The 17,966-nt window shown below is 44.7% G+C and overlaps 1 protein-coding gene across 1 annotated transcript in view; it reads right to left on the bottom strand.

Moving 5' to 3' along the window:
• Positions 1 to 17,966, bottom strand: part of LOC124619899 (kiSS-1 receptor-like) — a 466,753-nt gene that overhangs the window by 212,709 nt on the left and 236,078 nt on the right. The window lies entirely within an intron of this gene.

The raw sequence follows: 17,966 nt of genomic DNA, 5'->3' as shown, positions 1-17,966 counted from the left end.
GAGAGATATCAATGTCGGTCGGTGAGGCCTGGCACGAAGTCCGTGTTCTCAAACATCCCAAGGGTGTTCTATAGTACTCAGGCCAGGACTCTGTGCAGGCCAGACCATTACAGGGATGTTATTGTCGTGTAACCACTCCGCCACAGGCCGTGCATTATGAACGGGTGCTCGATCGTATTGAAAGATGCAAACGCCATCCCCGTATTGCTCTTCAACAGTTGGAAGCAAGAAGGTGCTTAAACATCAATGTAGGTCTGTGCTGTGATAGTGCCACGTAAATAAACAAGGGGTGCAAACACCCTCCATGAAAAACACGGATACACCATACACCACCGCCTCCGAATTTTACTGTTGGCGCTACACACGCTGGCAGATGACGTTCACCTGGCATTCGCCATACCCACACCCTGCCATCCGATCGCCACATTGTGTACCGTGATTCGTCACTCCACACAACGTTTGTCCACTGTTAAATCGTCCAATATTTACGCTCCTTACATCAAGCGAGGCGTCGTTTCGAATTTACCGGCATGATGTGTGGTTTATGAGCAACCGCTCGACCATGAAATCCAAGTTTTCTCACCTCCCGCCTAATTGTCATAGTAATTGCAGTGGATCCTGACGCAGTTTGGAATCCCTGTGTGATGGTGTGGATAGATGTCTGCCTACTACACATTACGACCCTCTTCAACTGTCGGCGGTCTCTGTCAGTCAACAGACGAGGTCGGCCTGTACGCTTCATGTCCCTTCATGTTTCCACTTCACTAACACATCGGAAGCAGTGGACCTAGGGATGTTTAGGAGTGTGGGAATCTCGCGTACAGACGTATGACTCAAGTCACACCCAATCAACTGACCACGTTCCAAGTCCGTGAGTTCCGCGGAGCGCCCCATTCTGCTCTCTCACGATGTCTAATGACTACTGAGGTCTCTTATATGGAGTACCTGGCAGCACAATGCACCTAATACGAAAAACGTATGTTTATTGGGGTGTCCGGATACTTTTGATCACATAGTGTATCTAGGTGCAACGGTGGAAAGCGATGTGAAACGGGTCGATCTCGAAAGGACGCTAGAAGGGAAGACGAATGATCAACTTCCCATGTTAGGTAAGTAATGTAAATGAGACACTATTACGACTCATTCTTGAGTACCGTTCGTGTGTTAGGGATCTCCCACCAGGTCGGATTAAAGGAGGACATCAAAGCAATTCAGAGACGTGCTATAGATTTGTTACCAGTATTTGCGGTCAATGCGCAAGTATTAAGGAGATGTTTCGTGAACTCAAATGGAGAAAATTTAGAGAACTAGCAATTGAAGGTGAATGCAGAACGATTCTACTATAGCGAACGTACATACCACGAAAACAAGATAAGAGATATTTGGGCTCATGTGGAGGCATCTAACCAGAGGTTTCCCCGTCGCTCTTTTTGCGCGTGGAAGAGGAAAGAAAGTGACTAGTAACGGTACAAGGTACCAACCACCATGCGTCTTGCGGTGCCTTACGGAGTATGTATGTATACACAGGTGTAGATATAGAAAAGTTTAGTCACTTATCAATTAATAAAATGTGAGGCGACATCAGAGGCTTCATAGGATGCAGACGTAAGCACGAAGTGGCAAAAGTCGTGGGATAGCTCCTAAAATCGTGTTGGACTTCCTTTTGCCCGGCCTAGTGCAGAAACCAGAAAAGAAGAGAATCAAATAATTTCAGATGAGGTGTTACAAAACACTGTTGAAAATTAGGTGGAGTGATAAGGTAAGGAATAAGGAGGTTCTCCGGAGAATGGTGAGGAAAGGAATGTACAGAACACACTGATAAAAGGATCGGTCAGGATGGTAGGACATCTATTAAGACATCAGGGAATAACTTCCTAGGTTCTGTAGGGAGCTATAAAAGGTAAAAACTGTAGAGTAGAATGGACATTGGAATACACGCAGCAAATAATTGGGGACGTAGGTTGCAATTGCTACTCTGATCAAAAATGACTCTGAGCACTATGGAACTTAACTTCCTGAGGACATTAGTCCCCTAGAACTTAGAGTTACTTAAACCTAACTAACGTAAGGACATCACACACATCCATGCCCGAGGAAGGATTCGAACCTGCGACCGTAGCGGTCGCGCGGCTCCAGACTGTAGCGCCTAGAACCGCACGGCCACTCCGGCCAGCTGCTACTCTGAGATGAAGTGGTTGGCTCAAGAGAGAAATTCATAGCAGACAGTATCAAATCAGTCAGAAGACTGATTAAAAGATTTTCAAAAAATAGTGCGCTAACTCGATGTGACACGGATCCAGCAACCCGCTGGAAGTCCGCTGCAGAAATATTCAGCCATGCTGCCTCTTAACCGTCCATAACTGCGGAGGTGTTAGCGATGCAGGATTTTGTGCACGTCTTATCACTTTATTATGTCCCATAAATGTTCGATGCCTTTCATGTCGGGTGATCAAGGTGGCCAAATCATTCGTGCGGGTGGTCCAACACGTTCTTCAAACCAATCGCGAACAATCGTGGCCCAATGGCATGACGTCGTTGTTTGGGAACCTAAAGTTCATGAATGTGTTCGAATGATTTACAAGTAGCCGAACATAACCATTTCCAGTCAATGATCCGTTCAAATGGTTCAAATGACTCTGAGCACTATGGGACTTAAGTTTTGAGGTCATCAGTCCCCTAGAACTTAGAACTACTTGAACCTAAATAACCTAAGGACATCACACACATCCATGCCCGAGGCAGGATTCGAACCTGCGACCGTAATGGTCGCACGATTCCAGACAGTAGCGCCTAGAACCGCTCGGTCACCACGGCCGGCTCAATGATCGGTTCAGCTTATACCGCCCCAGTGAAATACTAAGAAAAGCCTTAAAAACAGTATTTATAAAGAAGAGACATTTAAAAATTGTAATAATTTGTCTGTCTAAGTTTTGAGGGCAAAGAAATATACAGAGCACTCGAAACAAAATGATCTCAAGAGACGACAAGATACGCTCTTTCGTTAATTTTTTAGTCGTCTTCACTTCTTCTCTTGTCTTGGTTGCGTGTAGACGGACATCTTGCGAGTTCTGGCAAATGTAAGCATATTTGTACTAATTAAGCAGATAATTTATTCATTTAATACTACTGTTCACTTTTAATTTGTAAGCGGTAGTCCCGATTTCATGTCCGCCTTCCTTGAATTAACCTGCATTCGAGTAATTTACAGTGCAACAATCGCAGCGGCCGATGCAGCCAACGACGCCATTATGTGGCTTATAAAAATTAGCGGAAGCGAAAATCTCGCCCCCTATTAACATATACATGTTTCTTCACAGCCGCCCGAAGTTGCAGAAAATACGTAGCTTTAAGATTCTTATTTTCAGTTCAACAGCCGAGAGCCATAGCCACGACTCCGACTACAATGCAATGGTTAACGGAGGTAAGAAAAATACTCTCGGACGTGTGTGGGCCGCAATTGTAATTAATAATGAAGGATTTTTTGCTTTAAAGTGAACTGACTAGCCGAGGAAATTGATATGAAAAGTTCATTCCATTGCTCAACTTATTTGCTCATGTTATAAGATGCAGCGGGTCTTACAGTCATTAACGTAACAAATAATTTCCACCGAAGATTAATACTGTTAAAAAAGAGACAACTTCACAAAATCATTTAATTGTAAATCAAAATTGAATGAAATATCTATTTGATTAAGGCCCACCCCGTAAGTCGGCAACAATCACCATTACCAAGCAATTTGTGAAGTAAATAATAAATTAAATTACGACGGCCGACGGACGCGAGATTGGTCCCGCAACTTTGGGGCCCGATCAAAGAAAACGCGAGAATTATTAATATGATACTTACTATTGTAATGAATTTAATTACGTATGTACCTATTTGTTGTAAAATATTAATGCCTATATGAATTCTTTTACATGTACAGCAACAAAACCACACCCTGAGGAGATCTGGAGAAGAAAAAGTGTAGAAAAGAAAAAGGATTACGTGCAAGAGAAAAAACAAAGGTAAGGCCTATTGTGCAAGCATCCTCTGTAGCTCTGTGAGGAATATCGAACCCATATGCACATGAGATACCTTCAGTGAAAAAATAGTAAGTAGAGTCCAAATTAAATTGCGTGTATTTGTGTATTTATATGTGTATTTATTCGTGTGAGTATCAGTGTTCAGGATTTGTCCCTGGCTTAAAGTGAATCTATTATGGATAAGATAGGACAACCTAAAGCATTCGTACCAGACGAACAAAATTCTGTTAACATGGATAGTGAGGATCATTTGCACCGCCTCGGATAACATAATTTCCAGAGCGGGTGACGAGGATCTGTGGACGGTGAATGACGCTCCACAGCAGAATGGGAATAGAATAACAACAACTCGTCTGGGCAGGGGGGGGGGGCAATTGAGCGCTAGATTAAGCGGGGAACCAGTTGCTCACCGATTGCAGACCCTTTTGCTGAATTTCTGAGTAGGATCGAAGAAAGGGACAGAGAAAGGGGCGAAAAACTGGCTCAGATGCTGCATGAGCAGGAGAAAAAATTAACGCAAAAGCTCCATGAGCGTGAGCAGAAAGATGGAGATCGATACCAAAGACTAGAAACGAAACTAAACAGTATCCAAAGCGAACTTGCCGAGACGCGAGACGCTTGCAAAGAAATACCTGATCTTGTGCAAAGCCTAGCTGGCGAGATGCAAAAACTACAGAGATCGCAGGCCAGGCTAGAAGACAATGTCCAGACTTTAACCAACCGCGTGGATAATGTGGAGATAGATGCTCGGAAAAGTATTGATACATATTTGGAAGTGCAAGCTCAAAAAGTCGAAAAAGAACTTAATGAATTGCTAGAAGTAAAGGATCGCGAGATATCTGCAAAGATTGAAAGCGATGTAAAACCAGCTGTAGAACAAGCGACTGCGGCCGCGAGTGTAAATATTGACTCTAGAGCTGCCGCACTACACGCTGAATTAACACAGATCAAATCCCGTGTGACAGCGGAGTTGCCGAATTGGCAACAGGAGGTCGAGCGGAGACTGTCTGTGTTGGAAAGCAATGTTAACAGTGGCGGACAGATAATGAATCCGACTCCGCGTACTGATTTCTATAATAACGGAGACGGTATGCAGGGCGCAAGTGCGCAACCGCAACCTAATGTGAATTTCGGGCACGAACAATATGCGATACCGTGCAGCGAACATCACGAAGTAATGGTTGCAACAGAAGATAGCCATCAGATGTGCAAAAAGGAGGACAATGTGATAAAACACAGGACATTCCAACCATTCAATAGCGAAAAACGAAATGTCTCCCCTTTGGCATTCATTAAGAGGAATGTGTGTCCCAGGACATGGACGGAAAGACAAAGAATACAGTTCGTGGTCTCCTTTATTCTACATCTACATCTACATTTACAGTCCACAAGCCACCCAACGGTGTGTGGTGGAGGGCACTTTACGTGCCACTGTCATTACCTCCCTTTCCTGTTCCAGTCGCGTATGGTTCGCGGGATGAACAACTGCCGGAAAGCCTCCGTGCGCCCTCGAATCTCTCTAATTTTACATTGGTGATCTCCTCGTGAGGTATAAGTAGGGGGAAGGAATATATTCTATACCTCATCCAGAAACGCACCCTCTCGAAACCTGGACAGCAAGCTACATCGCGATGCAGAGCGCCTCTCTTGCAGAGTCTGTCACGTGAGTTTGCTGAACATCTCCGTAACGCTATCACGCTTACCAAATAACCCTGTGACGAAGCGCGCCGCTCTTCTTGGATCTCCTCTATCTCCTCTGTCAACCCGATCTGGTACGGATCCCACACTGATGAGCAATACTCAAGTATAGGTCGAACGAGTGTTCTGTAAGCCACCTCCTTTGTTGATGGATTACTTTTTCTAAGGACTCTCCCAATGAATCGCAACCTGGCACCCGCCTTACCAACTATTAATTTTGTATGATCATTCCACTTCAAATCGTTCCGTACGCATACTCCCAGGTATTTTACAGAAGTAACTGCTACCAGTCTTTGTTCCGCTATCATATAATCATACAATAAAGGATACTTCTTCCTATGTATTCGCAATACGTGGCACCGTGGGCCACCGACGTGTCCGAAAAATGTCTAACAATGCAACAGTTTGAAGGTGCACTCTAAAAAAATTCTGGTCGGATAGCGTCCAAGAAAGACTGCACAAGGAGTTGTACAGTCCAGAAATATACAATGCTAAGGCGGGAACGATACGCAAATATTCTGAAAAGTAGATAAACAAAACCAGGTACTGGGACGAGCCCATGTCCGATAGCGACGTAATCAGATTAATAAAAATGAAGTTGCCCAGGGAAATTAATAAATGTTTCATCAATGTGCCGGAATATGATACAGAACAATTCATGGGGCTTCAGTCCGGAACCGCGCTGCTGCTACGGTCGCAGGTTCGAATCTTGCCTCGGCCATGGATGTGTGTGATGTCCTTAAGTTATTAAATGAAACAACAAGTTCACTGTTACCAGTCACCGTTTTATTTATTTCCACGACGCGTTTCGAAGGTTTAAACCTCCATCATCGGGTGGGTTTACATTAGTAAGTATTACATTTGTGTGTGTGTGTTGTGTTACGATTTTTGGAGGAACTTGTGGCACTGCCTAGTGGAGAAATGAGACACTATTTCAGAATATGGTTTAGGATAACTTTTGACGAAAAATTAAACTGATATCTAATGGTAAACATTAAATAAGTAAACTACAGTACCTTGAGTGATCACAGGTTCCTTTTGCTGTCGGAACACATCACATGTGTTCGCATTTAAAAATGTCCTTAAGTTAGTTAGGTTTACGTAGTTCTGAGTCAAGGGAACTGATGACCTTAGATGTTAAGTCCCATAGTGCTTAGAGCCATTTGAACCATTTTGAATTTCCTAACGATCCTCGATGTTATTCAGTCTGTATATTGAGCAAGCAGTAAAGGAAACAAAAGAAAAATTGGGAGTAGGAATTAAAATCCATGGAGAACAAATAAAATCTTTGAGGTTTGCCGATGACATTGTAATTCTGTCAGAGACAGCAAAGGACCTGGAAGAGCAGCTGAACGGAATGGACAGTGTCTTGAAAGTAGGATATAAGATGAACATCAAAAAAACAAAACGAGGATAAGGAATGTAGTCGAATTAAATCGGGTGATACTGATTGTATTAGATTAGGAAATGAGGTGCTTAAAGTAATAAATGAGTTTTGCTATTTGGGGAGCAAAAAAACTGATGATGGTCGAAGTAGAGAGGATATAAAATGTAGACTGGCAATGGCAAGGAAAGCGTTTCTGACGAACATAAATTTGTTAACATCGAGTATAGATTTAAGTGTCAGGAACACATTTCTAAAAGTCTTTGTATGGAGTGTGGCCATGTATGGAAGTGTAACGTGGACGATAAATAGGTTGGACGAGAAGAGAATAGAAGCTTTCGAAATGAGGTGCCACAGAAGAATGCTGAAGATTAGAGGGGTAGATCACATAACTAATGAGGAGGTATTGAATACAATTAGGGAGAAGAGAAATTTGTAGCACACTTTGACTAGAAGAAGGGATCGGTTGGTAGGACATGTTCTGAGGCATCAAGGGAACACGAATTTACTATTGGAGGGAGACCAAGAGATGAATACACTAAGCAGATTCAAAAGGATGTAGGTTGCGGTAGGTACTGGGAGATGAAGAAGCTTGCACAGGATAGAGTAGCATGGAGAGCTGCATCAAACCAGTCTCTGGACTGAAGACCGCAACAACAACACCCGAAATGGAATGTCCCATGCGTGCAGCTCCAACTATGTAGCTCCAAATACCATTGCCGGCCGGAGTGGCCGAGCGGTTCTAGGCGCTTCAGTCTCAAACCGCGTGACCGCTACGGTCGCAGGTTCGAATGCTGCCTCGGGCATGGATGTGTGTGATGTCCTTAAGTCAGTTGGGCTTACGTAGTTCTAAATTCTAGGGGACTGATGACCTCAGAAGTTAAGTCTCATAGTGCTCAGAGCCATTCTAACTACCATTCTGCATTCAAAGTTTGTTAATTCCCGTCGTGCGTCCACAATCACATTAGAAACTTATCACATGAATCATCTGAATGCAAATGACAGCTCCCCTAATGCACTGCCCTTTTTATACCTCGTGTACGCGGTACTACCGCCATCTGTATTTGTGCATATCACTGCCCCATGACTTGTCACCTCAGTTGTTATCCCAAGTGTAAGTTAAAATAACCGGAGGTTTCTGTTTTCATTTATCTAGAAGAAATAGTCCTGTAATATCGAATGAATCTGTTGGAAACACCCTCCATTCCTCGACGTACACTGCATAGCGGCCTGTGGACTACAAATGTAGCTACAGATGTAAGTGCGCCTATTCTTCTGGCGAAGCCCGCAGTCGCTCTTTCGTTCTGATCACGGCCGATGGGGCTTAGGAGCGTTCAGATCCCGGCCGCTGCTTCTCGAGCCGTCTGTTTAAGTCGTCTCTTATTCCAGTCACGACGGCCCCCACTTAGAGCGCTGCTCGGAGAAAAATGGCATTCCAGTCTCACTCCTATGCGCGACCGTTGACGCGTAATATCTGGAACCCTGCTCTCAGCTCCCGTCCACTCCAGTCTAGACTAGACTTCACTAGCTCCTCCTACAAAATGCTTCGAACGTGCCAGTCGATGGCAAGGCACATTCACCTCACTCACTTCCTTCACTCTGTGACTTTTAAGCGATATCACACAGTGTACCTAAAAGGGGTACCTCGATTTGCTGGCATGTATATGTATCTCTATAAACCTTAAACATCTGTAGTTGTGACGCTAAGATATTATCCCTATCATTCATATTTCTTAATCAGGATCTAGGGAAACCATTTTAGCAATATGTCTATCCAAAGAAGGTGTTTGATTACAACCAGCTAATGGAAACACCTTTTCACGACATAGGGTCTATTTTAGTCTGGACCTGATTGATGAAACGATCAGAAAGATATATCGTAATAAATAGTGCGCGTCTCCTGCCCTGCAGCCCTTAGTATAGGCTTGGCGCTCGCCGCACGCGCAATGGTCGAACCGCTCGTTAAGTGAATGAAAATTCAAACCCAAAAAATTGATCCTTATCTGTGTAGAACTGAATGTTTTTCTGTCCTTAACGCATGATCTCAAAAATTAATGGCCAGATATACGCTGTTTTTTTTCGCAAAATTATCGGCAATGTCTGTAGAAAGTTTGTAACCACATAAATTTTGCAGCAATAATGTACGGGTTTTCCTCTAAACCCTGACTGCGAAAATGACAATAGTGCAATTCTCGACATTTCGTTTTCTGTAGTGTGTGATTTCTATAAACTGTCACATACTAGTAGTCCTGTATAAAAGTCTGATTAACGAAAGTGAGTAGCCTATGCAGTAATATTCATATGTAAGGAAATAACTGTCTGATTCAACCCGTTAGGATCAAATCTGCCCAGCGGATTAACAACGAAGGATGGGACTGCCGGCCAGAGTGGTTGTGGTTTTTAGGCGGTTTCCACATCCCACAAAGTGAATAGCGGGCTGATTCCCATGTTCCGAGTCACATACACGCAACGAAAACTTTTTGAACAGTATCTCGCACTTGCACAGAGAATTTACTTTATGTACAGACAGACTGAGTACATTTCTTCCGTCCTGAGTGGTGAATAGGGTACTAACGACCTCAGCTGTTTGGTCTCCTTAAACACTTGTCCTCCGTCAGCATTCGACTGAGTTGAAATTTAGTACAGCTTTTATTGTTTCTGCAGTGAAATTAATCACGCCTCCTAAACAGGCATCAATTGCTAGATCTACCAGCCAGGAACGAGGGAGAAAGTGATTACGTATTTCTCAAGGACAAGAGTATCTTCAAGCACGCAGCTATTCAGATCGTTTATGAGTCGCTCAGCCTCGTCCATCAGAATCAGGAGACCAACGCACAGCAAGAAATTTATCTGATGGTTCATGAGCTGCTAGATCGCGTTCTTTTTTTAATTAGAAGAGCAACGCCTACTTCCAGTAAATTACAAAACAATTGAAAGAGGCAGTGCAATGCATGCCAGGCATTAAATAGTCCTTGATAAATACAGTAAAAGTGAAATGATCAAATTGGTTCAAATGGCTATGAGCACTATGGGACTTAACATCTGAGGTCATCAGTCCCCTAGACTTAGAAGTATTTAAAGCGAACTAACCTAAGGACAGCACACACATCCACGTCCGAGGCAGGATTCGAACCTGCGACCGTAGCATCAGCGCGGTTCTTGACTGAAGCGCCTAGAACCGCTCGACCACAACGGCTGACTCATTTTTGGCCAGGATGGGATCGGCCGCCAAGTGCAAGTCTTTTTTCATTCGGAGCCATGTTGGACAACTTGGGGCCGATGATGCGGATGAAATGACGATGAGGACAACACAACATCCAGTCCACGGCCGGAGAAAATTGCGGACGCGGCCGGGAATCGAAGCTGGCCCAGTGCATGGGAGACAAACACGTTATCAGCCAGCTAAAAAAAAAAAATGGCTCTGACCACTATGCGACTTAACTTCTGAGGTCATCAGCCGCCTAGAACTTAGAACTAATTAAACCTAACTAACCTAAGGACATCACACACATCCATGCCCGAGGCAGGATTCTAACCTGAGACCGTAGCGGTCACGCGGTTACAGACTGAAGCGCCTAGATCCGCACGGCCACACCGGCCGGCTCAGCCAGCTAAGCAGGCGGACATCACGTAGTGTAGAAAGGAAAGAAAGAAAACGCAACGGATACGCTATCGGTTCAGATCGACTGTGCGGAGCGTATTATTTTTACATCATCTCATAACTCAAATGTCTCCACATTATCTTTCACACAATTCTGTACCATTCTTTATTTTTTGGGGATAAGTAGATATTAAATGGTACTTTAGTTCAGTGGTAAATCAGTTCTCATAGGAGCAGTGCAATACAGAAAGACGCAGCCCACGACCAACGTAAGATCTCAGCGTTATTGTTAATGATCTAACTTGCTACAGTTACTTGAACACTGGATAATAAAATGGCGGATGAATGGTTGACCAGCAGCAGTAAGTGGGACGTGAGGAAGAGTAACAAACACTCCAGAAGAATAGAGAACAGAAGTCGGACAGAACTACACTCGTGTTAAAGACAGAATATCTTGAACAACTAGAGACGGCACGTTTATATCCATAGGACATGTATGTTAGTATTCAGTCACCTTGGTTCACGTTTATATTCATAAGACATGAATATTAGTATTCAGTCACATTGGTTCAGCATGAGTCCCATTGTCTAGCAGGAACAGAGTCTGCCATGGGCCCTGATAACTTGTTCCACATGTGACGGCACCGACGCGTATAAGGCGCGAATGGCGTCCTGTGACATAGCCATCAATGCTGCGTCCACCTGGTTCCAAAGTTCATCTGTGGAGATTGGCATTAGGTCACAGCACTGACCCCGTCGTTTCACCATATCTCACACATTTTCGATTGGCCAAGGCAGAAGGCTGACTTCAAAATGGTTCAAATGGCTCTGAGCACTATGGGACTTAACAGCTGTGGTCATCAGTCCCCTAGAACTTAGAACTACTTAAACCTAACTAACCTAAGGACATCACACACATCCATGCCCGAGGCAGGATTCGAACCTGCGACCGTAGCAGTCGCGCGGTTCCGGACTGCGCGCCTAGAACCGCGAGAACACCGCGGCCGGCAGAAAGCTGACTTCCTGTGACACGAAGAAGGCACGTGTTCGTGAAGTAACGTGTGGTCATGCGTTGTCTTGCTGAAAAATGGCGTCTGGAATGTCGTTCAGAAAGGGTATCCCTACGAGTTAGCCGGCCGCTATGGCCGAGTGCTTCTATGCGTTTCAGTCCTGAACCGCGCTGCTGCTACGGTCGCAGGTTCGAATCCTGCCTCGGGCATAGATGTGTGTGATGTCCTTAGGTTAGTTAGGTTTTAAGTAGTTCTAAGTCAAGGGGCCTGATGTCAGATGTTAAGTCCCATAGTGCTTAGGGCCATTTGAACCATTCTTGAATCTACTACATTCAAAGTTATATTCCATCGCTGAGTCGTAGAACGTTATCTTTTCACTGGTTATTCAATCTTTTTCTCATGGTCACCTCGTCCTTAGCAGTCCCCTCCAGGAAATCCGAACGGGGCACTACTACAGAATCGCTTGCGTATGGAAAGGTAAAGACAACAGTTTTTCAGTTACAGCCACATGTCCTCTGTATATACTTTATGTGTTTTTAACGCAGTGTTTTTCATTGCCTTCCACATCATGTCGCGTTGATCATTTCTGATTCTTCCGCCTTTTTGGGAACCTTTTAACCTCTGTCCGCTCCTCCGCTCTCGTTGATATAGCCGTTGGCTGAATGAGGGTTACGTCTTATGCCGGAAGTTTTCTGCCACCAATTTTGTTCATCTTTATTCAAAATTTAAAAGGTGGCGGGGTTCGAACCCCGTTCGAGAACGTTTTGACTACTAATCGAAGATGCTGTCTCCAGACTACGGGTGCACCAGGAGTGCTTCTATGAACTGAAACGGCACACCATACCATCACCTCTAGATGTCTGACGTTATGGCGAGCTACAGTCACTTTGATACCCCACGAGAGTCCCACCACTGTCCGAGGAGTCTCCAGACAAGTCTTCAACCTGGAATCTCGTTGACGGGAGTAGAATTATCTTCAGCAATGAGACCCTTTTGGAACTGAACCCCGATAGCTAGCGAATACGTGTCTGGAGCAGTGGGATACCAGCTTGACTGTCGCCCACCCAAATGTTTCCGGAGTGATGGTCCGGGCTGTCATTTCAATTCATAGCAGCACTCATTTGGTTGTCATCCGAGGCACCCTTACAGCACAGCAATACATCGACGACATTCTATGCCACACTCTGTTGCCCTTCATGCCAAGCCATCCTGGGCTTAGATGTCTGAAAGATAATGCCCACCCACAGACGGCGAGTGTTTCTGTTGCTTGTCTTCGTCCTTGCCAAATCCTGTCTTGGCCAGCAAGGTCGCCGTATCTCTCCCAAAATGGGAACGTTTGGAACATTATGGGTAGGACCCTCTAACCAGCTCGGGATTCTGGCGACCTAAGCGCCAGTTGCATAGAATTTGGCACGATATTCCTCAGGAGGACATCCAACAATTCTATAAATCAGTATCAAGCCGAATGACAGCTTGTATGAGGGCCAAACGTGGCCCAAGGCGTTGTTGACTTGCTCAGTTTATAAAGCTCTTTCCGTTGAATAACTGATCCAAATGTTTCTCAAATTGTTAGCATTTCTCTGTCTGCACATGTATATCGTCAGCAGCCCGCGGTCTTGCGGTAGCGTTCTCGCTTCCCGCGCACGGGGTCCCGGGTTCGATTCCCGGCGCGGCGAGGGGTTTTTCCTGCCTCGAGATGACTGGGTGTTGTTGTGTCGTCTTCATCATCGTCAGTCATCCCCATTACGGTCGGGGGAAGGCAATGGCGAACCACCTCCGCTAGGACCTTGCCCAGTACGGTGCGGGTCTCCCGCATCGTTCCCTACGCTCTTCGTAGTATAGGACCTCATCAACATGTACATCACATCTACCGATTCCATTCCTGTACGGAAGTTCCTTTGTCGTGCTTTTTTTTTCGAGTTTACATGGAAATGATGATACTTTATGTTACGAACAAATGTAGCTAATCTGACGCATTCTAACATTATATTCGCAAGGAACAAACGTTTTCAGCCCTCGAGGCCTGCTGCTGCCCTGACTGTAGCTCGCCACTCTGTTGCCGTTAGGAGCAGCGCCTCACTTATTTTACCAGAAGAGTGGGCGGCAGTGGCTCCGCCAGAAAATCGAAAAGAATAGAAATTTAGCATAAGCGTAATATTCGTTGCTTTATTTACTCTTGGACAGGCAGAAATAACCGAGAAAGAGACATAGGTTACATTCGCCAGGCATCTCTGCAGCTCAGACTAAGAGAAAAGGGGATATATTTGACGGTTGGTGCAACTACCTTAGCGGAAAAGAAACTTCTCTGGGTTCTTCGGACATTGCCTTGATTGCAACTCAAAAGGACGAAGAAGGAAGGGAATCTGAAAATGGCTACAGAGAAGACACTGCTGATTTCAAGAACAGAATGAAAAACACAGAAACCTTCATAGTCTTAGTCCAAGCATCAGCATAGGACTACAATGCGGAAAAAATAAGGGCAACAAATAGTCCCACAATTGCTCATGAAACAAATGTTAAATCATGAAATGGAGCACGAAACGTACTCCTTTCGTACCTTCTGTACAATGAGTTGACGATCGTCATCGAATAGCGAAGCGCACATACGAAGGGCTTATTTCAATAGTGGTACAAGTCCATTAATTCCACTTTTCAGCCTACAATGCTTCTGAAATTAATGATCCAAACAAACAGAAAGAAAGGTTCATCTCTAGCAAGAAGCCATATGCTTGAATATTTCTGGCATCTCAACTGCAGATTTTTCAGCGCTCATTTAACTTTAGGACTCTGTATCTCAAAATGCACAAAAATGGACTTGTACCACTATTTAAATAAGCCCTTCATATACGGATGGTGGTACTATGGCCTACACAAGGTATGAGATGACAGTACATTAGTGGAGCTATCATATTCAAACATAACTCCTGTAACCGAAATTGCAGGAATGTTCTGGTACATTTGATGTTGATCGGATAGGATGAAATGGGTTTGCATTTGTGAAATAGTAAATTAGTATCATTGTCATTTCAGATCTGAAGATGTTTCTAGAGAAACCGAAACCGGTCATGTGAATAAACATTTTTGCAATCAAAACGGATTATAAGTAACATTTTATAGCCAGTGATTGCGATATCCCATCAGACATTATGTCTGTTTTTGCAGAGATTGACAATATTTAACTTCAGTTTGCAAGAACGTGTCGCAAGCGATTGGCGACGTGCAAAGAGTCAGAGTCCTTCTCTATATACAATGTGCATACAAGCAATTAATATAACGCACACGTCTCAGTATAACAGTTAGGATGACGGCTCTACTAATGTGCGTCTGCGATTGTCCGGCCGAGGCAGGTAGGAGTGGCGCTTATGTTCTCTTCGTATAGAGGCCGTTCCTGTCTTGGTGACGTCCTAGCGTACTATTGGCTGACCTCATCTCACAGCCCTCTCTGCTCTTGCGCTTCATCATCTTCGTGCCGGCGCAGTTAGTTACGCCGGAACAATATACATTTTCAGAAGTAGATTTTCACTCTGCAGCTGAGTGTGCGCTGATATGAAACTTCCTGGCAGATTAAAGCTGTGTGCCGGACCGAGACTCGAACTCGGGACCTTTGCCTTTCGCGGGAAAGTGCTCCACCAACTGAGCTACTCAAGCACGACTCACGCCCCGTCCTCACAGCTTTACTTCTGCCAGTACCTCGCCTCCTACCTTTCAAACTTTACAGAAGCTCTCCTGCGAGCCCTGCAGAACTAGCACTCCTGAAAGAAAGGATATTGCGGAGACTTGGCTTAGCCACAGCCTGGGAGATGTTTCCAGAATTAGATTTTCACTCTGCAGCGGAGTGTGCGACTTGGCTTAGCCACAGCCTGGGGGATGTTTCCAGAATTAGATTATCACTCTGGAGCGGAGTGTGCGCTGATATGAAACTTCCTGGCACATTAAAGCTGTGTGCCAGACCGAGACTCGAACTCGGGACCTTTGCATTTCGCGGGCAAGTGCTTTACCAACTGATCTATCCAAGCACGACTCACGCCCCGTCCTCACAGCTTTGGAAGGTAGGAGACGAGGTACTGGCAGAAATAAAGCTGTGAGGACGGGGCGTGAGTCGTGCTTGGGTAGCTCAGTTGGTAGAGCACTTGCCCGCGAAAGGCAAAGGTCCCGAGTTCGAGTCTCGGTCCGGCACACAGCTTTAATCTGCCAGGAAGTTTAATATACATTTTATTGCAATACTTTTTGTTTTTATGCTAATCTGCAAACGATATTGTTTACAACCAGTACTCTCTCGACTGCTTTTATCGAGCGAGATGACGCAGTGGTTAGCACACTGAGGTCGCATTCGGGAGGACGACGGTTCAAACCTGCGCCCGGATATCCTGATATAAGTTTTCCGTGATTTTCCTAAATCGCTTCTGGTAAATGTCGGGATGGGTCTTTTGAAAGGGCACGGCCGATTTCCTTCCCCGTCCTCCATTAATCCGAACTTGTGCTCTGTCTCTAATGACGTCGTTGTCCACGGGACGTTAAACACAAAACTCTTCCCCCTCCTCCTCGACTGCTTTTCCACTCGTTGTTCATTACCTTCAGTTTCCATTATCGTGAGCAGAGAAATCGCAAACACAACTGAACGGCTACAGAGAACATTTTAGGGGACGAGTACATTTCCAGGAATATTCGGCAGAATCCAGTAATCGTAATCACTAGAATTTCGTAGGAAGACATTCATGCATAGTAACGTAGCAGATATCCATTGTGATTCACGTTACAGTCGGATAGCTGTTGTTAGAAGCAGCAGCTATCAAATAGACTCATACAGCGGTTATCGAATTCGTTTCCAATCACGTAACTAGTTTCATTCAGATTGGTCGGCCCTTTTTATTCCCAGTCAATACCGATAATGGACCACGGCTCAAGCTGCCTTGCTCCAGTGAGCGCCAAAAGCACACTGGTTTCTGTATTTACGGAGAAAAGGGGGGATATCGACCACAGCCGCAGGCTATTGTACTGCCTGACATCTCTGTGGCTGCGCCATCAAAGCGGGCTGTATACTGTACTCTTCCGCCTGGCGTATCGGGAGTCCAGTTTATCCGACTGCTGGGAAAGAGCCGAGATCCAGCGTTATACTTCTCATAAAGAAGGCTGTGTGCTGAATAGTTCTCACACAGGAAAAGTTTATTACCATAATCTTTTTCCTAACAACACAATCCATACATATGCTTAGAGCTGAAGGATTTAGATTACGACAAAGATTCGCACTATCTTCATGTGTGAGTTACTGAATTCATGTAAATACTTAGATTCAAAAAATAAGTAAAAGGGAAGAAACTTAACCTTAAATTACCTACAGATGAAATATTTTAATTTTTTAAACGTCAATAGTCATCTTGACATTTTATTACTCAGACAGAAAAAATTGCTAATTAAAGGAAAAACCGGCCGTCGTGGCCGAGCGGTTCTAGGCGCTTCAGTCTTGAACCGCGCGACCGCTACGGGGGCAGGTTCGAATCCTGCCTCGGACATGGATGTTTGTGATGTCCTTAGGTTAGTTAGGTTTAAGTAGGTCCAAGTTCTAGGGAACTGATGACTCAGATGTTAAGTCCCATAGTGCTCAGAGCCATTTGAACCAAAGGAAAAGTTTTTGTTGAATTCGTATAACTAACAAGGGAACCTCCCCATCGCACCCCCTCAGATTTAGTTATAAGTTGGCACGGTGGATAGGCCTTGAAAAACTGAACACAGATCAATCGAGAAAACAGGTAGAAGTTGTGTGGAACTATCAAAAAAATAAGAAAAATATACAAACAGAGTAGTCCATGCGCAAGATAGGCAACATCAAGGATAGTGTGCGTTCAGGAGCGCCGTGGTCCCGTGGTTAGCGTGAGCAGCAGCAGAACAAGAGGTCCTTGGTTCAAGTCTTCCCTCGAGTGAAAAGTTGTGAATTTTTATTTTCAGACAGTTATTATCTGTCCGTCCTGTCGTCCAATGCAAGGTAACTGCGCCGTAGTATGGGGACGCTACACCTAAACAAATATCGAAACAGGTAGAAGGTAGAAGAATCTTTTTACCCATTCGCCAAGTGCACAAGTTAGGTGGGTCGACAACATATTCCTGTCATGTGACGCACATGCCGTCACCAGTGTCGTATAGACTATATCAGACGTGTTTTCCTGTGGAGGAATCGGTTGACCAAGGCGCTTCTGAGCGCATATTGTCCTTGATGTTGCCTATCTTGCGCATGGACTACTCAGTTTGTATA

Source organism: Schistocerca americana, chromosome 6 (assembly GCF_021461395.2).
Source record: "Schistocerca americana isolate TAMUIC-IGC-003095 chromosome 6, iqSchAmer2.1, whole genome shotgun sequence".
In the NCBI taxonomy this organism is placed as follows: domain Eukaryota; kingdom Metazoa; phylum Arthropoda; class Insecta; order Orthoptera; family Acrididae; genus Schistocerca; species Schistocerca americana.
This window is presented reverse-complemented; position numbering and strand designations above follow the sequence as displayed.